This window comes from Rhinoderma darwinii (genome assembly GCF_050947455.1).
Source record: "Rhinoderma darwinii isolate aRhiDar2 chromosome 5 unlocalized genomic scaffold, aRhiDar2.hap1 SUPER_5_unloc_19, whole genome shotgun sequence".
In the NCBI taxonomy this organism is placed as follows: Eukaryota; Metazoa; Chordata; class Amphibia; order Anura; family Rhinodermatidae; genus Rhinoderma; species Rhinoderma darwinii.
Genome location: NW_027461775.1, coordinates 506,495 through 525,805, shown reverse-complemented (window position 1 = coordinate 525,805; position 19,311 = coordinate 506,495). Strand labels below are relative to the sequence as shown.

The following is a 19,311-nucleotide window of genomic DNA, read 5'->3' as shown; positions in this document are numbered from 1 at the left end:
TCTTACTTCTTCTTGAAATGTAGGGACGACAGTACATTCCATCACATCCATCTAGTGTACACAGGTAGGTCCATTGTGGCGGGCAGGCGAGCGGGCGGGCTGCTTTATTGGCTGTTTGCTGTTCCCCTACTCCACTCCACTATTTGACTGTTGTGCTGCATCAATCAATCAATCAATCAATCAATCAATCAATCAATCAATCAATCAATCAATCAATCAATCAATCAATCAATCAGTGGCTGGCTCAGGTGCAGCTCTTTAACTTACCTAAAAGGGAGGGCGGAGAGAAGACAAGGAAGGTGAATGAGGTGTTCCAATGTGAAATGCCGGAAACACAGAAACACAGACGACACACAACAAGAGGTGGCAATCTATTCATTAATTGCATTTAATCAATGAGCTCATTATCACTCATGCATTGTCCAACAGGTGTTGAAATAATGGGATTAAAAGGGGAGATCCCTTCAGAAAGACAGAAACAATAGCAAAGACAAAAAACACTTTTGGAATCTGCTTTTAGTCAACACATAAGGAAAGGGTGCACCGGTCCTGGAAATACTGCAATACCAGGTCAATGCGTGGAGTGGACAGAGCAAGCTCTATTTCCATCTCCCTGTTCTAAAAATCCATTTAATATATGGTCCCCAGATAGGGGACGTATCAGATATTAAACTGATAAGAACAGATACTACACTTGATCTTAGCCAAAAGGCCGAGAAGCGATAACCCGAACGGGCCGCGCGTTGCCCGAGCCTGCCCGATACTGCTGTTCAGCCCTTGCAGCGATTCAGCCTACTTCTAGGCAATTCCATGGGGCCCTGCAGGCTCACACACTCACAGCTACACGGGAGGTGAATAAAGGCCGGAGAGGAAGCCAGACAGGATTTGCTTCTTTTGCTTGCACCACAATGCAGTGCTGAAAGAGGAGGAATCTACATAAAAACGCCTTCCTGGCAACGCCCAAATGCCCTGCTGCCATGCAGATAAACACTGGCAGCGGCAGCAAGTGCATGCCCACAGCCACCCCTTGTTCCTTCACACCTTGTATCAGCTGTAATCCAGTCCAGTCCAGTGCTGCCTGCTGAGCAGCACTGACCAACACTGCCTGGGCCCAGGCTTTTATCTCTGAGGCCCCATTATGATGTCAGAAAGCTGGCTCTGGAATCCTGAGGGCTCCACTATGACACGTGCAAAGTTCCGTCTGAACTTTATATAAGACGGTGAGGCTCAGTCAGTCACTCAGTGTTGCCTGAGAGGGCAACACTGCAACAGCCGGCCGCCAGGCTGTCTTTTTTTTGCACAGCTAGTTGCCTCCAGGAGGCCACAAGAGGGAGACAAGGGACTGCAAAATGGAAAATAGGCATCCACCAACTTTACAGACAACTTCTCCTTGCTCCTACAACCTCCATCCTTGCACAGTTTGTTATTCTTCTAGGTAACATAGTAACAAATCCAAATTGCTGCTCTCTTTGTAGGCAAGCAAGGCTTTGTTGCAACTGCAATTCTTACTTCTTCTTGAAATGTAGGGACGACAGTACATTCCATCACATCCATCTAGTGTACACAGGTAGGTCCATTGTGGCGGGCAGGCGAGCGGGCGGGCTGCTTTATTGGCTGTTTGCTGTTCCCCTACTCCACTCCACTATTTGACTGTTGTGCTGCATCAATCAATCAATCAATCAATCAATCAATCAATCAATCAATCAATCAATCAATCAATCAATCAATCAGTGGCTGGCTCAGGTGCAGCTCTTTAACTTACCTAAAAGGGAGGGCGGAGAGAAGACAAGGAAGGTGAATGAGGTGTTCCAATGTGAAATGCCGGAAACACAGAAACACAGACGACACACAACAAGAGGTGGCAATCTATTCATTAATTGCATTTAATCAATGAGCTCATTATCACTCATGCATTGTCCAACAGGTGTTGAAATAATGGGATTAAAAGGGGAGATCCCTTCAGAAAGACAGAAACAATAGCAAAGACAAAAAACACTTTTGGAATCTGCTTTTAGTCAACACATAAGGAAAGGGTGCACCGGTCCTGGAAATACTGCAATACCAGGTCAATGCGTGGAGTGGACAGAGCAAGCTCTAGTTCCATCTCCCCGTTCTAAAAATCCATTTAATATATGGTCCCCAGATAGGGGACGTATCAGATATTAAACTGATAAGAACAGATACTACACTTGATCTTAGCCAAAAGGCCGAGAAGCGATAACCCGAACGGGCCGCGCGTTGCCCGAGCCTGCCCGATACTGCTGTTCAGCCCTTGCAGCGATTCAGCCTACTTCTAGGCAATTCCATGGGGCCCTGCAGGCTCACACACTCACAGCTAGAAGCCAGACAGGATTTGCTTCTTTTGCTTGCACCACAATGCAGTGCTGAAAGAGGAGGAATCTACATAAAAACGCCTTCCTGGCAACGCCCAAATGCCCTGCTGCCATGCAGATAAACACTGGCAGCGGCAGCAAGTGCATGCCCACAGCCACCCCTTGTTCCTTCACACCTTGTATCAGCTGTAATCCAGTCCAGTCCAGTGCTGCCTGCTGAGCAGCACTGACCAACACTGCCTGGGCCCAGGCTTTTATCTCTGAGGCCCCATTATGATGTCAGAAAGCTGGCTCTGGAATCCTGAGGGCTCCACTATGACACGTGCAAAGTTCCGTCTGAACTTTATATAAGACGGTGAGGCTCAGTCAGTCACTCAGTGTTGCCTGAGAGGGCAACACTGCAACAGCCGGCCGCCAGGCTGTCTTTTTTTTGCACAGCTAGTTGCCTCCAGGAGGCCACAAGAGGGAGACAAGGGACTGCAAAATGGAAAATAGGCATCCACCAACTTTACAGACAACTTCTCCTTGCTCCTACAACCTCCATCCTTGCACAGTTTGTTATTCTTCTAGGTAACATAGTAACAAATCCAAATTGCTGCTCTCTTTGTAGGCAAGCAAGGCTTTGTTGCAACTGCAATTCTTACTTCTTCTTGAAATGTAGGGACGACAGTACATTCCATCACATCCATCTAGTGTACACAGGTAGGTCCATTGTGGCGGGCAGGCGAGCGGGCGGGCTGCTTTATTGGCTGTTTGCTGTTCCCCTACTCCACTCCACTATTTGACTGTTGTGCTGCATCAATCAATCAATCAATCAATCAATCAATCAATCAATCAATCAATCAATCAATCAATCAATCAATCAATCAATCAATCAATCAGTGGCTGGCTCAGGTGCAGCTCTTTAACTTACCTAAAAGGGAGGGCGGAGAGAAGACAAGGAAGGTGAATGAGGTGTTCCAATGTGAAATGCCGGAAACACAGAAACACAGACGACACACAACAAGAGGTGGCAATCTATTCATTAATTGCATTTAATCAATGAGCTCATTATCACTCATGCATTGTCCAACAGGTGTTGAAATAATGGGATTAAAAGGGGAGATCCCTTCAGAAAGACAGAAACAATAGCAAAGACAAAAAACACTTTTGGAATCTGCTTTTAGTCAACACATAAGGAAAGGGTGCACCGGTCCTGGAAATACTGCAATACCAGGTCAATGCGTGGAATGGACAGAGCAAGCTCTATTTCCATCTCCCTGTTCTAAAAATCCATTTAATATATGGTCCCCAGATAGGGGACGTATCAGATATTAAACTGATAAGAACAGATACTACACTTGATCTTAGCCAAAAGGCCGAGAAGCGATAACCCGAACGGGCCGCGCGTTGCCCGAGCCTGCCCGATACTGCTGTTCAGCCCTTGCAGCGATTCAGCCTACTTCTAGGCAATTCCATGGGGCCCTGCAGGCTCACACACTCACAGCTACACGGGAGGTGAATAAAGGCCGGAGAGGAAGCCAGACAGGATTTGCTTCTTTTGCTTGCACCACAATGCAGTGCTGAAAGAGGAGGAATCTACATAAAAACGCCTTCCTGGCAACGCCCAAATGCCCTGCTGCCATGCAGATAAACACTGGCAGCGGCAGCAAGTGCATGCCCACAGCCACCCCTTGTTCCTTCACACCTTGTATCAGCTGTAATCCAGTCCAGTCCAGTGCTGCCTGCTGAGCAGCACTGACCAACACTGCCTGGGCCCAGGCTTTTATCTCTGAGGCCCCATTATGATGTCAGAAAGCTGGCTCTGGAATCCTGAGGGCTCCACTATGACACGTGCAAAGTTCCGTCTGAACTTTATATAAGACGGTGAGGCTCAGTCAGTCACTCAGTGTTGCCTGAGAGGGCAACACTGCAACAGCCGGCCGCCAGGCTGTCTTTTTTTTGCACAGCTAGTTGCCTCCAGGAGGCCACAAGAGGGAGACAAGGGACTGCAAAATGGAAAATAGGCATCCACCAACTTTACAGACAACTTCTCCTTGCTCCTACAACCTCCATCCTTGCACAGTTTGTTATTCTTCTAGGTAACATAGTAACAAATCCAAATTGCTGCTCTCTTTGTAGGCAAGCAAGGCTTTGTTGCAACTGCAATTCTTACTTCTTCTTGAAATGTAGGGACGACAGTACATTCCATCACATCCATCTAGTGTACACAGGTAGGTCCATTGTGGCGGGCAGGCGAGCGGGCGGGCTGCTTTATTGGCTGTTTGCTGTTCCCCTACTCCACTCCACTATTTGACTGTTGTGCTGCATCAATCAATCAATCAATCAATCAATCAATCAATCAATCAATCAATCAGTGGCTGGCTCAGGTGCAGCTCTTTAACTTACCTAAAAGGGAGGGCGGAGAGAAGACAAGGAAGGTGAATGAGGTGTTCCAATGTGAAATGCCGGAAACACAGAAACACAGACGACACACAACAAGAGGTGGCAATCTATTCATTAATTGCATTTAATCAATGAGCTCATTATCACTCATGCATTGTCCAACAGGTGTTGAAATAATGGGATTAAAAGGGGAGATCCCTTCAGAAAGACAGAAACAATAGCAAAGACAAAAAACACTTTTGGAATCTGCTTTTAGTCAACACATAAGGAAAGGGTGCACCGGTCCTGGAAATACTGCAATACCAGGTCAATGCGTGGAGTGGACAGAGCAAGCTCTATTTCCATCTCCCTGTTCTAAAAATCCATTTAATATATGGTCCCCAGATAGGGGACGTATCAGATATTAAACTGATAAGAACAGATACTACACTTGATCTTAGCCAAAAGGCCGAGAAGCGATAACCCGAATGGGCCGCGCGTTGCCCGAGCCTGCCCGATACTGCTGTTCAGCCCTTGCAGCGATTCAGCCTACTTCTAGGCAATTCCATGGGGCCCTGCAGGCTCACACACTCACAGCTAGAAGCCAGACAGGATTTGCTTCTTTTGCTTGCACCACAATGCAGTGCTGAAAGAGGAGGAATCTACATAAAAACGCCTTCCTGGCAACGCCCAAATGCCCTGCTGCCATGCAGATAAACACTGGCAGCGGCAGCAAGTGCATGCCCACAGCCACCCCTTGTTCCTTCACACCTTGTATCAGCTGTAATCCAGTCCAGTCCAGTGCTGCCTGCTGAGCAGCACTGACCAACACTGCCTGGGCCCAGGCTTTTATCTCTGAGGCCCCATTATGATGTCAGAAAGCTGGCTCTGGAATCCTGAGGGCTCCACTATGACACGTGCAAAGTTCCGTCTGAACTTTATATAAGACGGTGAGGCTCAGTCAGTCACTCAGTGTTGCCTGAGAGGGCAACACTGCAACAGCCGGCCGCCAGGCTGTCTTTTTTTTGCACAGCTAGTTGCCTCCAGGAGGCCACAAGAGGGAGACAAGGGACTGCAAAATGGAAAATAGGCATCCACCAACTTTACAGACAACTTCTCCTTGCTCCTACAACCTCCATCCTTGCACAGTTTGTTATTCTTCTAGGTAACATAGTAACAAATCCAAATTGCTGCTCTCTTTGTAGGCAAGCAAGGCTTTGTTGCAACTGCAATTCTTACTTCTTCTTGAAATGTAGGGACGACAGTACATTCCATCACATCCATCTAGTGTACACAGGTAGGTCCATTGTGGCGGGCAGGCGAGCGGGCGGGCTGCTTTATTGGCTGTTTGCTGTTCCCCTACTCCACTCCACTATTTGACTGTTGTGCTGCATCAATCAATCAATCAATCAATCAATCAATCAATCAATCAATCAATCAATCAGTGGCTGGCTCAGGTGCAGCTCTTTAACTTACCTAAAAGGGAGGGCGGAGAGAAGACAAGGAAGGTGAATGAGGTGTTCCAATGTGAAATGCCGGAAACACAGAAACACAGACGACACACAACAAGAGGTGGCAATCTATTCATTAATTGCATTTAATCAATGAGCTCATTATCACTCATGCATTGTCCAACAGGTGTTGAAATAATGGGATTAAAAGGGGAGATCCCTTCAGAAAGACAGAAACAATAGCAAAGACAAAAAACACTTTTGGAATCTGCTTTTAGTCAACACATAAGGAAAGGGTGCACCGGTCCTGGAAATACTGCAATACCAGGTCAATGCGTGGAGTGGACAGAGCAAGCTCTATTTCCATCTCCCTGTTCTAAAAATCCATTTAATATATGGTCCCCAGATAGGGGACGTATCAGATATTAAACTGATAAGAACAGATACTACACTTGATCTTAGCCAAAAGGCCGAGAAGCGATAACCCGAACGGGCCGCGCGTTGCCCGAGCCTGCCCGATACTGCTGTTCAGCCCTTGCAGCGATTCAGCCTACTTCTAGGCAATTCCATGGGGCCCTGCAGGCTCACACACTCACAGCTACACGGGAGGTGAATAAAGGCCGGAGAGGAAGCCAGACAGGATTTGCTTCTTTTGCTTGCACCACAATGCAGTGCTGAAAGAGGAGGAATCTACATAAAAACGCCTTCCTGGCAACGCCCAAATGCCCTGCTGCCATGCAGATAAACACTGGCAGCGGCAGCAAGTGCATGCCCACAGCCACCCCTTGTTCCTTCACACCTTGTATCAGCTGTAATCCAGTCCAGTCCAGTGCTGCCTGCTGAGCAGCACTGACCAACACTGCCTGGGCCCAGGCTTTTATCTCTGAGGCCCCATTATGATGTCAGAAAGCTGGCTCTGGAATCCTGAGGGCTCCACTATGACACGTGCAAAGTTCCGTCTGAACTTTATATAAGACGGTGAGGCTCAGTCAGTCACTCAGTGTTGCCTGAGAGGGCAACACTGTAACAGCCGGCCGCCAGGCTGTCTTTTTTTTGCACAGCTAGTTGCCTCCAGGAGGCCACAAGAGGGAGACAAGGGACTGCAAAATGGAAAATAGGCATCCACCAACTTTACAGACAACTTCTCCTTGCTCCTACAACCTCCATCCTTGCACAGTTTGTTATTCTTCTAGGTAACATAGTAACAAATCCAAATTGCTGCTCTCTTTGTAGGCAAGCAAGGCTTTGTTGCAACTGCAATTCTTACTTCTTCTTGAAATGTAGGGACGACAGTACATTCCATCACATCCATCTAGTGTACACAGGTAGGTCCATTGTGGCGGGCAGGCGAGCGGGCGGGCTGCTTTATTGGCTGTTTGCTGTTCCCCTACTCCACTCCACTATTTGACTGTTGTGCTGCATCAATCAATCAATCAATCAATCAATCAATCAATCAATCAATCAATCAGTGGCTGGCTCAGGTGCAGCTCTTTAACTTACCTAAAAGGGAGGGCGGAGAGAAGACAAGGAAGGTGAATGAGGTGTTCCAATGTGAAATGCCGGAAACACAGAAACACAGACGACACACAACAAGAGGTGGCAATCTATTCATTAATTGCATTTAATCAATGAGCTCATTATCACTCATGCATTGTCCAACAGGTGTTGAAATAATGGGATTAAAAGGGGAGATCCCTTCAGAAAGACAGAAACAATAGCAAAGACAAAAAACACTTTTGGAATCTGCTTTTAGTCAACACATAAGGAAAGGGTGCACCGGTCCTGGAAATACTGCAATACCAGGTCAATGCGTGGAGTGGACAGAGCAAGCTCTATTTCCATCTCCCTGTTCTAAAAATCCATTTAATATATGGTCCCCAGATAGGGGACGTATCAGATATTAAACTGATAAGAACAGATACTACACTTGATCTTAGCCAAAAGGCCGAGAAGCGATAACCCGAACGGGCCGCGCGTTGCCCGAGCCTGCCCGATACTGCTGTTCAGCCCTTGCAGCGATTCAGCCTACTTCTAGGCAATTCCATGGGGCCCTGCAGGCTCACACACTCACAGCTACACGGGAGGTGAATAAAGGCCGGAGAGGAAGCCAGACAGGATTTGCTTCTTTTGCTTGCACCACAATGCAGTGCTGAAAGAGGAGGAATCTACATAAAAACGCCTTCCTGGCAACGCCCAAATGCCCTGCTGCCATGCAGATAAACACTGGCAGCGGCAGCAAGTGCATGCCCACAGCCACCCCTTGTTCCTTCACACCTTGTATCAGCTGTAATCCAGTCCAGTCCAGTGCTGCCTGCTGAGCAGCACTGACCAACACAGCCTGGGCCCAGGCTTTTATCTCTGAGGCCCCATTATGATGTCAGAAAGCTGGCTCTGGAATCCTGAGGGCTCCACTATGACACGTGCAAAGTTCCGTCTGAACTTTATATAAGACGGTGAGGCTCAGTCAGTCACTCAGTGTTGCCTGAGAGGGCAACACTGTAACAGCCGGCCGCCAGGCTGTCTTTTTTTTGCACAGCTAGTTGCCTCCAGGAGGCCACAAGAGGGAGACAAGGGACTGCAAAATGGAAAATAGGCATCCACCAACTTTACAGACAACTTCTCCTTGCTCCTACAACCTCCATCCTTGCACAGTTTGTTATTCTTCTAGGTAACATAGTAACAAATCCAAATTGCTGCTCTCTTTGTAGGCAAGCAAGGCTTTGTTGCAACTGCAATTCTTACTTCTTCTTGAAATGTAGGGACGACAGTACATTCCATCACATCCATCTAGTGTACACAGGTAGGTCCATTGTGGCGGGCAGGCGAGCGGGCGGGCTGCTTTATTGGCTGTTTGCTGTTCCCCTACTCCACTCCACTATTTGACTGTTGTGCTGCATTAATCAATCAATCAATCAATCAATCAATCAATCAATCAGTGGCTGGCTCAGGTGCAGCTCTTTAACTTACCTAAAAGGGAGGGCGGAGAGAAGACAAGGAAGGTGAATGAGGTGTTCCAATGTGAAATGCCGGAAACACAGAAACACAGACGACACACAACAAGAGGTGGCAATCTATTCATTAATTGCATTTAATCAATGAGCTCATTATCACTCATGCATTGTCCAACAGGTGTTGAAATAATGGGATTAAAAGGGGAGATCCCTTCAGAAAGACAGAAACAATAGCAAAGACAAAAAACACTTTTGGAATCTGCTTTTAGTCAACACATAAGGAAAGGGTGCACCGGTCCTGGAAATACTGCAATACCAGGTCAATGCGTGGAGTGGACAGAGCAAGCTCTATTTCCATCTCCCTGTTCTAAAAATCCATTTAATATATGGTCCCCAGATAGGGGACGTATCAGATATTAAACTGATAAGAACAGATACTACACTTGATCTTAGCCAAAAGGCCGAGAAGCGATAACCCGAACGGGCCGCGCGTTGCCCGAGCCTGCCCGATACTGCTGTTCAGCCCTTGCAGCGATTCAGCCTACTTCTAGGCAATTCCATGGGGCCCTGCAGGCTCACACACTCACAGCTACACGGGAGGTGAATAAAGGCCGGAGAGGAAGCCAGACAGGATTTGCTTCTTTTGCTTGCACCACAATGCAGTGCTGAAAGAGGAGGAATCTACATAAAAACGCCTTCCTGGCAACGCCCAAATGCCCTGCTGCCATGCAGATAAACACTGGCAGCGGCAGCAAGTGCATGCCCACAGCCACCCCTTGTTCCTTCACACCTTGTATCAGCTGTAATCCAGTCCAGTCCAGTGCTGCCTGCTGAGCAGCACTGACCAACACTGCCTGGGCCCAGGCTTTTATCTCTGAGGCCCCATTATGATGTCAGAAAGCTGGCTCTGGAATCCTGAGGGCTCCACTATGACACGTGCAAAGTTCCGTCTGAACTTTATATAAGACGGTGAGGCTCAGTCAGTCACTCAGTGTTGCCTGAGAGGGCAACACTGCAACAGCCGGCCGCCAGGCTGTCTTTTTTTTGCACAGCTAGTTGCCTCCAGGAGGCCACAAGAGGGAGACAAGGGACTGCAAAATGGAAAATAGGCATCCACCAACTTTACAGACAACTTCTCCTTGCTCCTACAACCTCCATCCTTGCACAGTTTGTTATTCTTCTAGGTAACATAGTAACAAATCCAAATTGCTGCTCTCTTTGTAGGCAAGCAAGGCTTTGTTGCAACTGCAATTCTTACTTCTTCTTGAAATGTAGGGACGACAGTACATTCCATCACATCCATCTAGTGTACACAGGTAGGTCCATTGTGGCGGGCAGGCGAGCGGGCGGGCTGCTTTATTGGCTGTTTGCTGTTCCCCTACTCCACTCCACTATTTGACTGTTGTGCTGCATCAATCAATCAATCAATCAATCAATCAATCAATCAATCAATCAATCAATCAATCAATCAATCAGTGGCTGGCTCAGGTGCAGCTCTTTAACTTACCTAAAAGGGAGGGCGGAGAGAAGACAAGGAAGGTGAATGAGGTGTTCCAATGTGAAATGCCGGAAACACAGAAACACAGAAGACACACAACAAGAGGTGGCAATCTATTCATTAATTGCATTTAATCAATGAGCTCATTATCACTCATGCATTGTCCAACAGGTGTTGAAATAATGGGATTAAAAGGGGAGATCCCTTCAGAAAGACAGAAACAATAGCAAAGACAAAAAACACTTTTGGAATCTGCTTTTAGTCAACACATAAGGAAAGGGTGCACCGGTCCTGGAAATACTGCAATACCAGGTCAATGCGTGGAGTGGACAGAGCAAGCTCTATTTCCATCTCCCTGTTCTAAAAATCCATTTAATATATGGTCCCCAGATAGGGGACGTATCAGATATTAAACTGATAAGAACAGATACTACACTTGATCTTAGCCAAAAGGCCGAGAAGCGATAACCCGAACGGGCCGCGCGTTGCCCGAGCCTGCCCGATACTGCTGTTCAGCCCTTGCAGCGATTCAGCCTACTTCTAGGCAATTCCATGGGGCCCTGCAGGCTCACACACTCACAGCTACACGGGAGGTGAATAAAGGCCGGAGAGGAAGCCAGACAGGATTTGCTTCTTTTGCTTGCACCACAATGCAGTGCTGAAAGAGGAGGAATCTACATAAAAACGCCTTCCTGGCAACGCCCAAATGCCCTGCTGCCATGCAGATAAACACTGGCAGCGGCAGCAAGTGCATGCCCACAGCCACCCCTTGTTCCTTCACACCTTGTATCAGCTGTAATCCAGTCCAGTCCAGTGCTGCCTGCTGAGCAGCACTGACCAACACTGCCTGGGCCCAGGCTTTTATCTCTGAGGCCCCATTATGATGTCAGAAAGCTGGCTCTGGAATCCTGAGGGCTCCACTATGACACGTGCAAAGTTCCGTCTGAACTTTATATAAGACGGTGAGGCTCAGTCAGTCACTCAGTGTTGCCTGAGAGGGCAACACTGCAACAGCCGGCCGCCAGGCTGTCTTTTTTTTGCACAGCTAGTTGCCTCCAGGAGGCCACAAGAGGGAGACAAGGGACTGCAAAATGGAAAATAGGCATCCACCAACTTTACAGACAACTTCTCCTTGCTCCTACAACCTCCATCCTTGCACAGTTTGTTATTCTTCTAGGTAACATAGTAACAAATCCAAATTGCTGCTCTCTTTGTAGGCAAGCAAGGCTTTGTTGCAACTGCAATTCTTACTTCTTCTTGAAATGTAGGGACGACAGTACATTCCATCACATCCATCTAGTGTACACAGGTAGGTCCATTGTGGCGGGCAGGCGAGCGGGCGGGCTGCTTTATTGGCTGTTTGCTGTTCCCCTACTCCACTCCACTATTTGACTGTTGTGCTGCATCAATCAATCAATCAATCAATCAATCAATCAATCAATCAGTGGCTGGCTCAGGTGCAGCTCTTTAACTTACCTAAAAGGGAGGGCGGAGAGAAGACAAGGAAGGTGAATGAGGTGTTCCAATGTGAAATGCCGGAAACACAGAAACACAGACGACACACAACAAGAGGTGGCAATCTATTCATTAATTGCATTTAATCAATGAGCTCATTATCACTCATGCATTGTCCAACAGGTGTTGAAATAATGGGATTAAAAGGGGAGATCCCTTCAGAAAGACAGAAACAATAGCAAAGACAAAAAACACTTTTGGAATCTGCTTTTAGTCAACACATAAGGAAAGGGTGCACCGGTCCTGGAAATACTGCAATACCAGGTCAATGCGTGGAGTGGACAGAGCAAGCTCTATTTCCATCTCCCTGTTCTAAAAATCCATTTAATATATGGTCCCCAGATAGGGGACGTATCAGATATTAAACTGATAAGAACAGATACTACACTTGATCTTAGCCAAAAGGCCGAGAAGCGATAACCCGAACGGGCCGCGCGTTGCCCGAGCCTGCCCGATACTGCTGTTCAGCCCTTGCAGCGATTCAGCCTACTTCTAGGCAATTCCATGGGGCCCTGCAGGCTCACACACTCACAGCTACACGGGAGGTGAATAAAGGCCGGAGAGGAAGCCAGACAGGATTTGCTTCTTTTGCTTGCACCACAATGCAGTGCTGAAAGAGGAGGAATCTACATAAAAACGCCTTCCTGGCAACGCCCAAATGCCCTGCTGCCATGCAGATAAACACTGGCAGCGGCAGCAAGTGCATGCCCACAGCCACCCCTTGTTCCTTCACACCTTGTATCAGCTGTAATCCAGTCCAGTCCAGTGCTGCCTGCTGAGCAGCACTGACCAACACTGCCTGGGCCCAGGCTTTTATCTCTGAGGCCCCATTATGATGTCAGAAAGCTGGCTCTGGAATCCTGAGGGCTCCACTATGACACGTGCAAAGTTCCGTCTGAACTTTATATAAGACGGTGAGGCTCAGTCAGTCACTCAGTGTTGCCTGAGAGGGCAACACTGCAACAGCCGGCCGCCAGGCTGTCTTTTTTTTGCACAGCTAGTTGCCTCCAGGAGGCCACAAGAGGGAGACAAGGGACTGCAAAATGGAAAATAGGCATCCACCAACTTTACAGACAACTTCTCCTTGCTCCTACAACCTCCATCCTTGCACAGTTTGTTATTCTTCTAGGTAACATAGTAACAAATCCAAATTGCTGCTCTCTTTGTAGGCAAGCAAGGCTTTGTTGCAACTGCAATTCTTACTTCTTCTTGAAATGTAGGGACGACAGTACATTCCATCACATCCATCTAGTGTACACAGGTAGGTCCATTGTGGCGGGCAGGCGAGCGGGTGGGCTGCTTTATTGGCTGTTTGCTGTTCCCCTACTCCACTCCACTATTTGACTGTTGTGCTGCATCAATCAATCAATCAATCAATCAATCAATCAATCAATCAATCAATCAATCAATCAATCAATCAGTGGCTGGCTCAGGTGCAGCTCTTTAACTTACCTAAAAGGGAGGGCGGAGAGAAGACAAGGAAGGTGAATGAGGTGTTCCAATGTGAAATGCCGGAAACACAGAAACACAGACGACACACAACAAGAGGTGGCAATCTATTCATTAATTGCATTTAATCAATGAGCTCATTATCACTCATGCATTGTCCAACAGGTGTTGAAATAATGGGATTAAAAGGGGAGATCCCTTCAGAAAGACAGAAACAATAGCAAAGACAAAAAACACTTTTGGAATCTGCTTTTAGTCAACACATAAGGAAAGGGTGCACCGGTCCTGGAAATACTGCAATACCAGGTCAATGCGTGGAGTGGACAGAGCAAGCTCTATTTCCATCTCCCTGTTCTAAAAATCCATTTAATATATGGTCCCCAGATAGGGGACGTATCAGATATTAAACTGATAAGAACAGATACTACACTTGATCTTAGCCAAAAGGCCGAGAAGCGATAACCCGAACGGGCCGCGCGTTGCCCGAGCCTGCCCGATACTGCTGTTCAGCCCTTGCAGCGATTCAGCCTACTTCTAGGCAATTCCATGGGGCCCTGCAGGCTCACACACTCACAGCTACACGGGAGGTGAATAAAGGCCGGAGAGGAAGCCAGACAGGATTTGCTTCTTTTGCTTGCACCACAATGCAGTGCTGAAAGAGGAGGAATCTACATAAAAACGCCTTCCTGGCAACGCCCAAATGCCCTGCTGCCATGCAGATAAACACTGGCAGCGGCAGCAAGTGCATGCCCACAGCCACCCCTTGTTCCTTCACACCTTGTATCAGCTGTAATCCAGTCCAGTCCAGTGCTGCCTGCTGAGCAGCACTGACCAACACTGCCTGGGCCCAGGCTTTTATCTCTGAGGCCCCATTATGATGTCAGAAAGCTGGCTCTGGAATCCTGAGGGCTCCACTATGACACGTGCAAAGTTCCGTCTGAACTTTATATAAGACGGTGAGGCTCAGTCAGTCACTCAGTGTTGCCTGAGAGGGCAACACTGCAACAGCCGGCCGCCAGGCTGTCTTTTTTTTGCACAGCTAGTTGCCTCCAGGAGGCCACAAGAGGGAGACAAGGGACTGCAAAATGGAAAATAGGCATCCACCAACTTTACAGACAACTTCTCCTTGCTCCTACAACCTCCATCCTTGCACAGTTTGTTATTCTTCTAGGTAACATAGTAACAAATCCAAATTGCTGCTCTCTTTGTAGGCAAGCAAGGCTTTGTTGCAACTGCAATTCTTACTTCTTCTTGAAATGTAGGGACGACAGTACATTCCATCACATCCATCTAGTGTACACAGGTAGGTCCATTGTGGCGGGCAGGCGAGCGGGCGGGCTGCTTTATTGGCTGTTTGCTGTTCCCTACTCCACTCCACTATTTGACTGTTGTGCTGCATCAATCAATCAATCAATCAATCAATCAATCAATCAATCAATCAATCAATCAATCAATCAATCAGTGGCTGGCTCAGGTGCAGCTCTTTAACTTACCTAAAAGGGAGGGCGGAGAGAAGACAAGGAAGGTGAATGAGGTGTTCCAATGTGAAATGCCGGAAACACAGAAACACAGACGACACACAACAAGAGGTGGCAATCTATTCATTAATTGCATTTAATCAATGAGCTCATTATCACTCATGCATTGTCCAACAGGTGTTGAAATAATGGGATTAAAAGGGGAGATCCCTTCAGAAAGACAGAAACAATAGCAAAGACAAAAAACACTTTTGGAATCTGTTTTTAGTCAACACATAAGGAAAGGGTGCACCGGTCCTGGAAATACTGCAATACCAGGTCAATGCGTGGAGTGGACAGAGCAAGCTCTATTTCCATCTCCCTGTTCTAAAAATCCATTTAATATATGGTCCCCAGATAGGGGACGTATCAGATATTAAACTGATAAGAACAGATACTACACTTGATCTTAGCCAAAAGGCCGAGAAGCGATAACCCGAACGGGCCGCGCGTTGCCCGAGCCTGCCCGATACTGCTGTTCAGCCCTTGCAGCGATTCAGCCTACTTCTAGGCAATTCCATGGGGCCCTGCAGGCTCACACACTCACAGCTACACGGGAGGTGAATAAAGGCCGGAGAGGAAGCCAGACAGGATTTGCTACTTTTGCTTGCACCACAATGCAGTGCTGAAAGAGGAGGAATCTACATAAAAACGCCTTCCTGGCAACGCCCAAATGCCCTGCTGCCATGCAGATAAACACTGGCAGCGGCAGCAAGTGCATGCCCACAGCCACCCCTTGTTCCTTCACACCTTGTATCAGCTGTAATCCAGTCCAGTCCAGTGCTGCCTGCTGAGCAGCACTGACCAACACTGCCTGGGCCCAGGCTTTTATCTCTGAGGCCCCATTATGATGTCAGAAAGCTGGCTCTGGAATCCTGAGGGCTCCACTATGACACGTGCAAAGTTCCGTCTGAACTTTATATAAGACGGTGAGGCTCAGTCAGTCACTCAGTGTTGCCTGAGAGGGCAACACTGCAACAGCCGGCCGCCAGGCTGTCTTTTTTTTGCACAGCTAGTTGCCTCCAGGAGGCCACAAGAGGGAGACAAGGGACTGCAAAATGGAAAATAGGCATCCACCAACTTTACAGACAACTTCTCCTTGCTCCTACAACCTCCATCCTTGCACAGTTTGTTATTCTTCTAGGTAACATAGTAACAAATCCAAATTGCTGCTCTCTTTGTAGGCAAGCAAGGCTTTGTTGCAACTGCAATTCTTACTTCTTCTTGAAATGTAGGGACGACAGTACATTCCATCACATCCATCTAGTGTACACAGGTAGGTCCATTGTGGCGGGCAGGCGAGCGGGCGGGCTGCTTTATTGGCTGTTTGCTGTTCCCCTACTCCACTCCACTATTTGACTGTTGTGCTGCATCAATCAATCAATCAATCAATCAATCAATCAATCAATCAATCAATCAATCAATCAATCAATCAATCAATCAATCAGTGGCTGGCTCAGGTGCAGCTCTTTAACTTACCTAAAAGGGAGGGCGGAGAGAAGACAAGGAAGGTGAATGAGGTGTTCCAATGTGAAATGCCGGAAACACAGAAACACAGACGACACACAACAAGAGGTGGCAATCTATTCATTAATTGCATTTAATCAATGAGCTCATTATCACTCATGCATTGTCCAACAGGTGTTGAAATAATGGGATTAAAAGGGGAGATCCCTTCAGAAAGACAGAAACAATAGCAAAGACAAAAAACACTTTTGGAATCTGCTTTTAGTCAACACATAAGGAAAGGGTGCACCGGTCCTGGAAATACTGCAATACCAGGTCAATGCGTGGAGTGGACAGAGCAAGCTCTATTTCCATCTCCCTGTTCTAAAAATCCATTTAATATATGGTCCCCAGATAGGGGACGTATCAGATATTAAACTGATAAGAACAGATACTACACTTGATCTTAGCCAAAAGGCCGAGAAGCGATAACCCGAACGGGCCGCGCGTTGCCCGAGCCTGCCCGATACTGCTGTTCAGCCCTTGCAGCGATTCAGCCTACTTCTAGGCAATTCCATGGGGCCCTGCAGGCTCACACACTCACAGCTACACGGGAGGTGAATAAAGGCCGGAGAGGAAGCCAGACAGGATTTGCTTCTTTTGCTTGCACCACAATGCAGTGCTGAAAGAGGAGGAATCTACATAAAAACGCCTTCCTGGCAACGCCCAAATGCCCTGCTGCCATGCAGATAAACACTGGCAGCGGCAGCAAGTGCATGCCCACAGCCACCCCTTGTTCCTTCACACCTTGTATCAGCTGTAATCCAGTCCAGTCCAGTGCTGCCTGCTGAGCAGCACTGACCAACACTGCCTGGGCCCAGGCTTTTATCTCTGAGGCCCCATTATGATGTCAGAAAGCTGGCTCTGGAATCCTGAGGGCTCCACTATGACACGTGCAAAGTTCCGTCTGAACTTTATATAAGACGGTGAGGCTCAGTCAGTCACTCAGTGTTGCCTGAGAGGGCAACACTGCAACAGCCGGCCGCCAGGCTGTCTTTTTTTTGCACAGCTAGTTGCCTCCAGGAGGCCACAAGAGGGAGACAAGGGACTGCAAAATGGAAAATAGGCATCCACCAACTTTACAGACAACTTCTCCTTGCTCCTACAACCTCCATCCTTGCACAGTTTGTTATTCTTCTAGGTAACATAGTAACAAATCCAAATTGCTGCTCTCTTTGTAGGCAAGCAAGGCTTTGTTGCAACTGCAATTCTTACTTCTTCTTGAAATGTAGGGACGACAGTACATTCCATCACATCCATCTAGTGTACACAGGTAGGTCCATTGTGGCGGGCAGGCGAGCGGGCGGGCTGCTTTATTGGCTGTTTGCTGTTCCCTACTCCACTCCACTATTTGACTGTTGTGCTGCATCAATCAATCAATCAATCAATCAATCAATCAATCAATCAATCAATCAATCAATCAATCAATCAATCAATCAATCAGTGGCTGGCTCAGGTGCAGCTCTTTAACTTACCTAAAAGGGAGGGCGGAGAGAAGACAAGGAAGGTGAATGAGGTGTTCCAATGTGAAATGCCGGAAACACAGAAACACAGACGACACACAACAAGAGGTGGCAATCTATTCATTAATTGCATTTAATCAATGAGCTCATTATCACTCATGCATTGTCCAACAGGTGTTGAAATAATGGGATTAAAAGGGGAGATCCCTTCAGAAAGACAGAAACAATAGCAAAGACAAAAAACACTTTTGGAATCTGTTTTTAGTCAACACATAAGGAAAGGGTGCACCGGTCCTGGAAATACTGCAATACCAGGTCAATGCGTGGAGTGGACAGAGCAAGCTCTATTTCCATCTCCCTGTTCTAAAAATCCATTTAATATATGGTCCCCAGATAGGGGACGTATCAGATATTAAACTGATAAGAACAGATACTACACTTGATCTTAGCCAAAAGGCCGAGAAGCGATAACCCGAACGGGCCGCGCGTTGCCCGAGCCTGCCCGATACTGCTGTTCAGCCCTTGCAGCGATTCAGCCTACTTCTAGGCAATTCCATGGGGCCCTGCAGGCTCACACACTCACAGCTACACGGGAGGTGAATAAAGGCCGGAGAGGAAGCCAGACAGGATTTGCTACTTTTGCTTGCACCACAATGCAGTGCTGAAAGAGGAGGAATCTACATAAAAACGCCTTCCTGGCAACGCCCAAATGCCCTGCTGCCATGCAGATAAACACTGGCAGCGGCAGCAAGTGCATGCCCACAGCCACCCCTTGTTCCTTCACACCTTGTATCAGCTGTAATCCAGTCCAGTCCAGTGCTGCCTGCTGAGCAGCACTGACCAACACTGCCTGGGCCCAGGCTTTTATCTCTGAGGCCCCATTATGATGTCAGAAAGCTGGCTCTGGAATCCTGAGGGCTCCACTATGACACGTGCAAAGTTCCGTCTGAACTTTATATAAGACGGTGAGGCTCAGTCAGTCACTCAGTGTTGCCTGAGAGGGCAACACTGCAACAGCCGGCCGCCAGGCTGTCTTTTTTTTGCACAGCTAGTTGCCTCCAGGAGGCCACAAGAGGGAGACAAGGGACTGCAAAATGGAAAATAGGCATCCACCAACTTTACAGACAACTTCTCCTTGCTCCTACAACCTCCATCCTTGCACAGTTTGTTATTCTTCTAGGTAACATAGTAACAAATCCAAATTGCTGCTCTCTTTGTAGGCAAGCAAGGCTTTGTTGCAACTGCAATTCTTACTTCTTCTTGA

General features: G+C 47.6%; 13 non-coding genes across 13 annotated transcripts; all 13 read right to left on the bottom strand.

Moving 5' to 3' along the window:
• Nucleotides 1–533: 533 nt before the first annotated feature.
• On the bottom strand, nt 534–724 carry LOC142687041 (U2 spliceosomal RNA). Its single transcript, XR_012856324.1, has one exon. It is a non-coding gene; the product is annotated as a U2 spliceosomal RNA (small nuclear RNA).
• Nucleotides 725–2,028: 1,304 nt separating this feature from the next.
• On the bottom strand, nt 2,029–2,219 carry LOC142687105 (U2 spliceosomal RNA). Its single transcript, XR_012856383.1, has one exon. It is a non-coding gene; the product is annotated as a U2 spliceosomal RNA (small nuclear RNA).
• A 1,293-nt stretch (nt 2,220–3,512) lies between these two features.
• LOC142687126 (U2 spliceosomal RNA) lies at nt 3,513–3,703 on the bottom strand. The gene has a single exon (XR_012856402.1). It is a non-coding gene; the product is annotated as a U2 spliceosomal RNA (small nuclear RNA).
• Nucleotides 3,704–4,987: 1,284 nt separating this feature from the next.
• On the bottom strand, nt 4,988–5,178 carry LOC142687039 (U2 spliceosomal RNA). The gene has a single exon (XR_012856323.1). It is a non-coding gene; the product is annotated as a U2 spliceosomal RNA (small nuclear RNA).
• A 1,261-nt stretch (nt 5,179–6,439) lies between these two features.
• Nucleotides 6,440–6,630, bottom strand: LOC142687037 (U2 spliceosomal RNA). The gene has a single exon (XR_012856321.1). It is a non-coding gene; the product is annotated as a U2 spliceosomal RNA (small nuclear RNA).
• Nucleotides 6,631–7,914: 1,284 nt separating this feature from the next.
• On the bottom strand, nt 7,915–8,105 carry LOC142687036 (U2 spliceosomal RNA). Its single transcript, XR_012856320.1, has one exon. It is a non-coding gene; the product is annotated as a U2 spliceosomal RNA (small nuclear RNA).
• A 1,276-nt stretch (nt 8,106–9,381) lies between these two features.
• Nucleotides 9,382–9,572, bottom strand: LOC142687035 (U2 spliceosomal RNA). The gene has a single exon (XR_012856319.1). It is a non-coding gene; the product is annotated as a U2 spliceosomal RNA (small nuclear RNA).
• A 1,300-nt stretch (nt 9,573–10,872) lies between these two features.
• Nucleotides 10,873–11,063, bottom strand: LOC142687034 (U2 spliceosomal RNA). Its single transcript, XR_012856318.1, has one exon. It is a non-coding gene; the product is annotated as a U2 spliceosomal RNA (small nuclear RNA).
• A 1,276-nt stretch (nt 11,064–12,339) lies between these two features.
• Nucleotides 12,340–12,530, bottom strand: LOC142687033 (U2 spliceosomal RNA). The gene has a single exon (XR_012856317.1). It is a non-coding gene; the product is annotated as a U2 spliceosomal RNA (small nuclear RNA).
• Nucleotides 12,531–13,830: 1,300 nt separating this feature from the next.
• On the bottom strand, nt 13,831–14,021 carry LOC142687032 (U2 spliceosomal RNA). Its single transcript, XR_012856316.1, has one exon. It is a non-coding gene; the product is annotated as a U2 spliceosomal RNA (small nuclear RNA).
• A 1,299-nt stretch (nt 14,022–15,320) lies between these two features.
• Nucleotides 15,321–15,511, bottom strand: LOC142687031 (U2 spliceosomal RNA). Its single transcript, XR_012856315.1, has one exon. It is a non-coding gene; the product is annotated as a U2 spliceosomal RNA (small nuclear RNA).
• A 1,312-nt stretch (nt 15,512–16,823) lies between these two features.
• On the bottom strand, nt 16,824–17,014 carry LOC142687030 (U2 spliceosomal RNA). Its single transcript, XR_012856314.1, has one exon. It is a non-coding gene; the product is annotated as a U2 spliceosomal RNA (small nuclear RNA).
• Nucleotides 17,015–18,325: 1,311 nt separating this feature from the next.
• Nucleotides 18,326–18,516, bottom strand: LOC142687028 (U2 spliceosomal RNA). Its single transcript, XR_012856313.1, has one exon. It is a non-coding gene; the product is annotated as a U2 spliceosomal RNA (small nuclear RNA).
• Nucleotides 18,517–19,311: the final 795 nt, after the last annotated feature.